Source organism: Schistocerca cancellata, chromosome 6, assembly GCF_023864275.1.
Source record: "Schistocerca cancellata isolate TAMUIC-IGC-003103 chromosome 6, iqSchCanc2.1, whole genome shotgun sequence".
NCBI classification, from domain to species: domain Eukaryota; kingdom Metazoa; phylum Arthropoda; class Insecta; order Orthoptera; family Acrididae; genus Schistocerca; species Schistocerca cancellata.
In genome coordinates, this window is record NC_064631.1 from 401,862,065 (window position 1) to 401,872,030 (window position 9,966).

The 9,966-nt window shown below is 42.3% G+C and overlaps 1 non-coding gene across 1 annotated transcript; it reads right to left on the minus strand.

The window, feature by feature from the left end:
* Positions 1–200: 200 nt before the first annotated feature.
* Trnas-cga (transfer RNA serine (anticodon CGA)) lies at positions 201–275 on the minus strand. Its single transcript has one exon. It is a non-coding gene; the product is annotated as a tRNA-Ser (tRNA).
* Positions 276–9,966: the final 9,691 nt, after the last annotated feature.

A 9,966-nucleotide genomic window follows, 5' to 3' on the forward strand; every position in this document is an offset into this window, starting at 1 on the left:
CATTCCGCAAATCGTTACCATCTTCTGGCGTTGCTGCTTTGTCATAGACAACCGTATCATCTGCGAACAGCCTTAAAGAGCATCCTACGCATTCTCCTAGCTGATTTATGTAGTTTGTAAACAGTAACGATCCTAGAATGAGATTTTCACTCTGCAGCGGAGTGTGCGCTGATATGAAACTTCCTGGCAGATTAAAACTGTGCGTCGGACCGAGACTCGAACTCGGGACTTTTGCCTTTCGCGGGCAAGTGCTCTACCAACTGAGCTACCCGAGCACGACACACGCCCCGTCCGCACAGCTTTACTTCTGCCAGTACCTCGTCTCCTACCTTCCAAACTTTACAGAAGCTCCCCTGTGAACCTTGCAGAACTTGGTAGAGCACTTGCCCGCGAAAGGCAAAGGTCCTGAATTCGAGTCTCGCTCCAGCACACAGTTTTAATCTGCCAGGAAGTTAGTAACGATCCTATCACACTTCCTTGGGGTACTCCGAAAATTACGTTTACATCTGTCGATTTTGTTCCATTAAGAGTGACTTGTTGAGTTCTATCTGCAAGGAACTTGTGACGGCCGTTGGGATTCTTTACGTCACATACAAAAAAATTGCATATATATTTTGTATATTTTTATTTTTAAAATATCAGCATGCTTCTTTTTTCAGGGATATTGTCTTTTCTTATCACTTTTACTTACGTGCATAAGTAAATATGAAACGGGTTCTTGAAGGGCCTCAGTTATTCATGTACCAACTTTAGATTTTGAACGTGATGACTAAAATACAATTGCCGTTAACTGAATTTAATTTAATTTTGTTAATTTCTATTTATTGATTGCAAAGCAAGGCTTGAGAGAATTTCGAGTGTTGCCGTGGAGCGGCCAATATGAAACTTACTGAACTCATGGAATCTGTATAGTTTAAAAACATGAACTTTAACGTAAATTAATTATCTGTTGCCATTTAAAAAGGTTCTTTTAACGAAATCTCTCGCATTTACAGTTACTGTTAACACTGAAAAGTAAATTAATACTTCGGCGCGTAATGGCCGACCATAGGCTGCATCGGAAGATGAGCTTCTCGCAGCGCAAATTACTGAAAAAATGCTTATTAAAAATACTTAGCCGCTGCGAGCATTTGAGGTGACAACTATTACAAAGAAATTCATTTTGTAATAATAATAACAAGTTTATTTTAGCAATAAATACGAATAACTTACATAAAATATGTGTAGCCGCTCAATGGCTGCCTTCCGTATAGCGAAACAAAACAGTGTGTGTACCACAAAATACGTCCTTCCTCCTCGGCCGTACAATCTCGTCTCTTTCGATCCTTTTTTATTTTCATAGACATTAAATAAATATGCTATCGCTGCATATCAGTTGTTTTAAGAACATTAACAATATCTTTTACACTAATTATATTCATAAAATACGTAAACTACGATTTACAACCGCTAAAAATTTCTATATTTATGTGACGTACCGTCACATGGGCCCCCTAGTGAGGGTGTACGTATTAAAGTCCACTGTTTATGTACAGACTCACTACGGTTTTATGTTTAGTTCAGTTTTTTGGACGGCCAATAGTTTGTGTTTGGCCCACCTATTTTAATTCACTGTTCAATACTCTGTTCATTACACAATTCTGGTTGTCATACATAATTCACAATTACAGGTGAGTACGTCTATCAGTCCCATGTGTCTTTCTGTTATATTATGAATAGGAACAATCCGGTATCTTACAGACCCGAGGCACTTTGACTTACGCTCCCCCATTCCGGTTAGAGGCGTAAGGGGAAAAAACGGGCCAAAAAACCCCGACTGGAGCCTTCGGATTGTTGTTAGTACGGGTTATTTTGATTTACATGTAATGTGTAGTACCTGCACACAAATTAACAGACGAATATATACATATACATTTACATTACAAAAAATCATTAAAACATGAAATTACATAACGTCCAACAGTTTTTTTCCTGTACAGATAGCTGTATTAGTCTCTGTATTTTTGACTGTTACTGTTTTACATGGTATATCAGTTCATCGTCGACTACAACATTTTTGGATCTGATCGAAGTAAACGTTGCCGACGGCGGTTTGTTGTTGGTCTGGCGGTGTATCGCTGCTGGAGTAGACGATAGCGTATGTATGTAGCAGCCGGCGCCGGTTCGTTGGCCCAAGCGGTGACGTAGGCGCGAACAGCTGCCGGTCGGTGGGCGTGTCGCGGCGTCCGCTACCAGGACAGGACAACCGTCGATCGCTCGCCGCGTCACGTAACATGTAAACATTTCACCGAGTATCAGTTCATCAGCATAATAAAGTAAATATACCTGCTGTAAGTGTTGGAAGAAAATTTATTAGTTTCTCAAACACTCCACAGGCCCTCGTGTCCACTGTTTACGGAATGCATTGTAAGAATGAACGAACGAACGGGTTCCAGGTCTTTAAATAAGTTCTGGTACGAACTCTCACATTTTACACTGATTTAACATAACTGTAGTTTTAAGCTAAGTGTTCACTTGATCGCAGTACGCACTGTCACTATGGCGAGTGTTCAGTTGAGTACGTCGCGGCGACACTTTTCGCTTCATATTACTTGGCCTGCGTCGCTTCTAGCGTGTCTGTCCGGAAACTACAGTCCGCAGTGCGCTACTTTCAGCGTATTTTCACAGTCCACAGCTATGGCTCCGTTTATCAGAAGTCTCACTTCTTTGCCGAAACATTTATCCATACTGTGAATGTCTATCATGTTTCGCATCTAAATTGTTTTCTGCGAAAGGCACACTATTTGAACTATTAGTTTTTATTTTTAGTTCACTATACTTCCAGAACAGTCTTCCACTGTTAAACACAGTCACACATGTTGTGTTCTTGCACAGTTAACTGTTCATACTTTTATGTCGTTCCAATTTGTAGTTCAGTTCATCTGTTTTTTCACTATTTGAGCTTTCGGATAGTCACTTTTAAATTGGAACATGGTTCATTGCATTTTACTAGCATTACATAATAAATATGCTTCCCATTGTACATGTTAATATTATGTATATACATAGATATGGTACAATTAGAGTTCCTTCTAGGTCCGTTTATCACTTAGTATTCAGTGATTGACCTAGTTGTCACCTCAAGTGTTGACCAGTTGGTCATACTGGACCCGTGAGTTCAGTAGGTTTTATGACATGTGTATTATTTATTCTTTCAACACTGATTCAGAAACTTATGTCATTGTTGCGTTTGCAGCTGCCTTGCTTACGCGCGGGTGTACCTGCAAGCGCCTTCAAGCTGGAATCAGTGTGGAAGTTAAGAGATATTATTCTGTTTGAAATTTTGTATTATTACGCGAATTCTCGCATTTGTACAGCGATTCGCTGTTAATTTGCACGTCCGACGACCATGCACAATGCCTCCTCCCTTTTCAAGGTTTATCCTGTACGGAGCGTCCTTACGCAGATTCATTTGCTAATCTCATTTCTGTCACGGCACTTGTTTAAGTGCAGTATTCTCCTTCTGTCACAACTCACTCATACATACACTTAGCAACTACTCCATATCTAACAAGCACAAGTGTAAAATCCAATAAACATTAAATAAATCTTACTAACTAGGCATACAACTTACATCTACTTTTACACACTACACATTTTAGACTTAAACCCTTAAGTATTCCTGGATATAAACGGTTTTATTATTTGCCACCGCAGCATTCTCTGTATTTCTTTCCCCACGGTTTGTCTTTTCGACCACGGCATTGAATAGGAGGAACGGCAGAAAGGTTGGTGAGGTTTTACTTGCATGTCAAACTCGTACTCTTATTATCCCCGGTTTTTCTGAAAACACTTGTACAAATTGGTTCAGCACTTCGCTCAAATCAGATTGCTGTGACAGGCTGAGGTACGAAGATTCGGCTACTTTTGATGCAATATGTTGCTTAATAATAGCATTTTCCCGTTCCCAAACGGGTTCCGGTTTGCTGCTGTCTTGATTTACAACACAGTTGTTGTGATTCAACGCTTCAGGGTCCTGTAAAGTTACCCGGACGTTCCGGCAGTTCACATACGCGTCCGGAGTCCTCATTAATGCCAGATCAATTTGTCGGTTTTGATAGGTTAAGGTGCATCTAGCTCGGGGGAGGTCAATTTTTGCCTTCAATTCCCTAAGCGCGTCAAGGCCCAAGATGCAAGGTACTGTGAGATTTTTGACCACGAGGAATGAGCACAGTATGGCTTCGTTTGCCAGGGCAATCTCTGTCTGCACCTGATTATTAGCTGCACCCTGCCCCGTAGGGCACCTACTATCCTACAATTTTCTATTGGCAGGCTCGGCAACTTTTTCACACGATCCACGCACTTGAATAACTGCTCATCAATACAAGAAGCACTGGCCCCAGTATCCAATATTATTATTACTTCGACCCCATTTATCTTTGCCACAAAGGCAGCCTGCACATGTTCTATTTCTTGTTGGTCCGCAGGTCGCGGATCAACTGTCAGTTCATCTTTCATCTCGCATCCGTCATTGTAGCGGAGCATATTCACCCCCAGATTCTGTCTGCCCCCCTCTTTCATCTTGCCGACCGTCTGGGAAGGGCCTACAGAGGTCGGCCAGAGTTTGACGGCCTGTCGCACCCTGCCGACACGTGATCAGACACATCGGTTATTCGAACATTATCAGGCACAATTGGTGACGTGCACTGCTGTGCGTAGACGTGGGACTGATTGTTCGGAGGCTCAGGTGGAGGCGGTGGCATCGGGATGACATTGATGTGATTGACAGGCACATGACCTGACGGCATGTTTTGATGTGCCTGCCAGTTTGCTGGCCCTACGCGTTGCCACTGCTCATTGTTAGTTCTCATATTTTTATTGCCGAAGTTTGAGTTTCCTCCCCCTTCACCTCTTCTCTTTCGATTGTAGTTTTCTCCACCTCTTTTTGGTGAAGACGGGTTTGAGTGGCCATGCTGGTACGTATTGTATCCAGTGCTGTGCCAGTGGCCACCCACAGTGGGCACACTATTCATAGTGTTTCCTTTCTTAGTTTTCCCACTGCGAATATGCGTCGCTCTTTGAATACCCGTTCTTACGAGGGCTATTATTGGATTGGCTTTTTCCTTTACCGTTCACTTGTCCGTTGTTCGTACTCCCCTGATCTCCCAGCCTGGCATCCTCGTGTATTAAATCGAAGGAGTCTATGGCTGCCATAAACAACTCCAAGTCCGTGTCAGGGACGTGTACGAGTTTCTCTCTTATCGTTATAGGCAGTTTACCCTTCAAAATTCTTAGAACGTCCCTGGCAGGCATGGGTTCGTCCCAGTATCTGGTTTTGTTCAGGTATCTTTCAAAATATTTTCTCAAGTTATCTGAACGGGGATTGAATGGTTCCGGGTTATACACTTGTTTCCGGAGACGCTCCTGAACGGACCTGGACCAGTATCTGGTAAGAAATTTACTTTCGAATTCGGACAACGACGGATACTGCTCCGCGATTTCCATCGCCCACAGTGCCGCGTAGCCTGTGATGAAAGAGATCACAAACTGAACCTTTTGGTGCTCAGTCCGTGATGCCGGGAGTACAGTCTGGAAACTTCTTATAAATATTACCGGATGGACATTCCTTTTCTCATCATTAAACGTTTGGAACTGCCTGTGTTTTAATAGTGATTCCTCGTGCTTTACTTGCGCTGCAGTTGGTAGCGCTACCTCTCCGTTCGCGGCGACAACGCCTGAACAATTGACTGGCGAGTACGGTTGCACTTTCTCGCGGTCAGCTTTTTCCACTCGGCATACATTTATCGGCACATTTCCGTACTGTATGTTGAAGTTGAATGGCGCGGGGGTCGATGACTGCTCGGCCCGCTCTAAGCGAGCTACGGCCTGTGATACGCAGTCCTCGACTCGCTGCTCGAGCGAGTTGGAAATTCCGACAGTTTTAACAATTTCTTTCACTTGTTTTTCCCCCACACACTGAGCTTTGTCTAATTGACCCACGCGCTAGTCCAATTGCGTGACCTTTTGTGGAATGTCTTTGTTCTGCTCTACCAAGTCAGCCACTTGCTGTTTTACTACATCGATCTCCTGTGACAAATATGACACTAGCGCCCTGTCACGTTGTTCAAACATTTAATTCATTTTCGTTGTTGATAATTCTTCCGCGTTATATGGCCATGGTCCATGGAATACTTCTATTCCTAACGTTTCGTCCAATACTATGTTGGACATCCTCAGAGGTATGGCTGATCCTGTTGAGTCCTGCCGACTGACGACTCGGGCGTCGGAGAGCGGCCTAAATACCGAGGAAAGTGGGCGTGGTCTAGCTTGCACATAGTAGCAGAGAGAAAACTAGTCAAAGATAAAATGTAACTATCGCTAATATTCCGTCATAGATAAAAATCACTTATCGATTCTGTAACGCCTCTGTCCATATCTCGCTTAATTTCAAGGCTTCTTCTTTTGTATTAAAATTATCTTCATGTTTATAAATTTCAATAGCCTCCCTATACAGTCGTGGATAATAGTTCGTGGTAGCACTTAAAACTGTAGTTTCAGAAAACTTAACTACATGGTCACCGGACTGAAGTGCATGTTCCCCAACGGCCGATTTATCTATTTTACCCAGTCGGCAAAGACTTTTATGCTCCTTTACCCTCGTATTCATCATTTCGTAGTACCGATATAGACCTTGCCACAGGTACACCGAATTTTATACACACCGCTAGATGATAATGGTGGCCTTCTATCTTTAACAGAACGAAGTACTTGTCGTATTTTTCTGGTAGGTTTGAATACCGGTTTCACTTTATGTTTCAGCAAAATTTTATCGATTCGATCTGTAACATTACTAATGAAAGGTAAAGACACCGTGCTCTTCGATTGTTCTCTCTGCTACTATGTGCAAGCTAGACCACGCCCACTTTCCTCAGTATTTAGACCGCTCTCCGACGCCTGACGCGTCAGTCGGCAGGACTCAACAGGACCAGCCATACCTCTGAGGATGTCCAACGTAGTATTGGACGAAACGTTAGGAATAGAAGTATTCAATGGACCACGGCCATATAACCCGGAACAATTATCAACAACAGTACCATCCGGTCGTGAAAGCCTTCATTGTTATCATTCATTTTTGCCAGGAACTGAGCATCACGCTCCTGTTCCCTGCGTTCGCGTTCAAGGCGATCCTGTCTTTCCTCACGTTCGAGACGTTCTTCCGCTAAAATGTCCTTAACTTGGTTAATTAATGCCTGCTCCCGTTGCTTGTCTCTCATGTCTAATTGTGCCATCAGCACCGTTAGAAAATCGGTCGTTGGTACAGGTACTTGCACAACATTCGCTGTCGACACAGTAGCATCCTCCTTGCCTGTGCCAGTAATCGAGTGGATTTCTTTGCTCAATTCAGGTTGATCCAGATCAGTGCCTTATATTTTGTCCGTTTCAGGTTGCTCAGCTTCCGGTTTTGGAAGTTGAGAACCCGTCATTGTGGGTGGGTTCCTCAATGGAATCTCTTCTATTTTTTCGTCTGTGTCATAGCCTGACAGATCTTCCCCCTCTAACCGTTTGCCCTTGTGTGTCTTCACATTTCGACTAGTATTAATCCTGACTGGTAAGACACGATTACACGCAGAATCTATTTTCCCCCAAAAATGACACACACACGCACAAAGTATACTAACTACACAAAGCACATACAAAACACTGAAATCAAGTAAAGCAAAGAAGCTACCCACTACTGTTGCTACTGAAACTAACAGTTACACTTTCGTACTCGTTATATTTCCGTTGCACTGTGAAAAAGTTTACTCCTGCAAAAACATTAGTTCGGCGATCAACTACACTAGCATTTATTTGATTCAGACAGCTGATTGTGTGACCTCAAATCCAGAACACTAATCACTGTCTCAGAATTCTAACAATGATTTTTCAAAAATGGATCAAATGGCTCTGAGCACTATGGGACTTAACATCTATGGTCATCAGTCCCCTAGAACTTAGAACTACTTAAACCTAACTAACCTAAGAACAGCACACAACACCCAGCCATCACGAGGCAGAGAAAATCCCTGACCCCGCCGGGAATCGAACCCGGGAACCCGGGCGTGGGAAGCGAGAACGCTACCGCACGAGCACGAGATGCGGGCCCCTGATTTTTGTTCAGTAGTAGTAAATGAATCTGTTTCACTATCCACTGACGTTAAAACAAATTGCATAAACACTTTTGACAAATTTTAACTCAAGAAGATAAACACAGTGCATGGCCCCCGGATCCTTTCTTCTTTAGTTTCCAGCCTAGTTTCCAGCCTAGAAGCGCATGAATATACACCCTTACCTTTATTAGTTATTGTTGCTTGGTGTTGTCTTTATCTCAGTCGAGACAATGGTACGCATCTAGTCAGCTTCATGTCCATTTATCTTCACTGGTTGGCTCTCGTACAAGTTTTGTATTTTTGGTACATGGAAATAGATTACATATATGGTATTAATTTCACATAAATATAACTACATACATAAAAATTTTCTTTTAAATATAGTTTTCTTGACGGACAACCATATCTCAGTCATTTTCTGTGTATTTAATATTGGTACATAAAATTTCGAGCCCTCACGTTGTTGGGCGCCACTTGTGACATCCTACGGAATTCGTTACGTCACATACCAAAAAAATTGCACATATTATTTTTAATTTATCAGCATGCTTCTTTCTCTCAGGGATATTGTCTTTTCTTATCACTTTTACTTACGTGCATAAGTAAATATGAAACGGGTTCTTGAAGGGCCTCAGTTATTCATGTACCAACTTTAGATTTTGAACGTGATGACTAAAATACAATTGCCGTTAACTGAATTTAATTTAATTTTGTTAATTTCTATTTATTGATTGCAAAGCAAGGCTTGAGAGAATTTCGATTGTTGCCGTGGAGCGGCCAATATGAAACTTACTGAACTCATGGAATCTGTATAGTTTAAAAACATGAACTTTAACGTAAATTAATTATCTGTTGCCATTTAAAAAGGTCCTTATAACGAAATCTCTCGCATTTACAGTTACTGTTAACACTGAAAAATAAATTAAAACTATGATGATGATGAGCGTTTGGCGTCATTGGCCGGGAGGCCCCTCGCGGGGCAGGTCCGGCCGCCTTGGCGCAGGTCTTATTACATTCGGCGCCACATTGGGCGACCTGCACGCCGGATGGGGATGAAATGATGATGAACACAACACAACACCCAGTCCCTGAGCGGAGAAAATCTCCGACCCAGCCGGGAATCGAACCCGGGCCCGGAGGACGGCAATCCGTCACGCTGACCACTCAGCTACTGGGGCGGACAATTAAAACTATAAAAAGCTTGCAGATGCAATCCAATCAGTTAATGAAAGAATAGATCAATAAGACATTCGATTACATGCACGTCTTAAAGTTCACACTGAGACTTCACAAAAGAGAGACTGTCTCCGTAAATATACGGACGAAAACAATCAGTTTTTACAGCCATTAGCAGTAGAAAGACAGGAAGTAGAATAACAGTTGCTCTCTAGTCTTACAACCCTTGTTGACGCTAGTCTATAAATTCCGTTACAGACGAGGTTAACAGAGTAAGACAATCACAGAACCAAATACAGGCAGACGTAGCTGATTTCACAACTGCTGTTGACAGGCGAATCCAGAAAATTGAAGAAAAGTGCACAGATGATATGGAGTCGTTAAACTCCCGTCTGGAACAATTAGAGCTGGTGCAGGTACCTGACACAATTAAAGCAGAATTAAAAAAGATGAACAAAACTACGCGTAAATTATAGAAGCAAGTCGAAGCTTTAGATTCAAACAATTCCACACACATTCTTACGCAAATGGAAAGATATGATGAGCTATCGGAAAGTTAAGAAACACTTGAAAATCAAACCAAAAATAAATCTTGACGACACAGCTCCCATTCCGTTCACCAAATCTCAAGAATATCAGTACATGCAGCAAACATTAAACC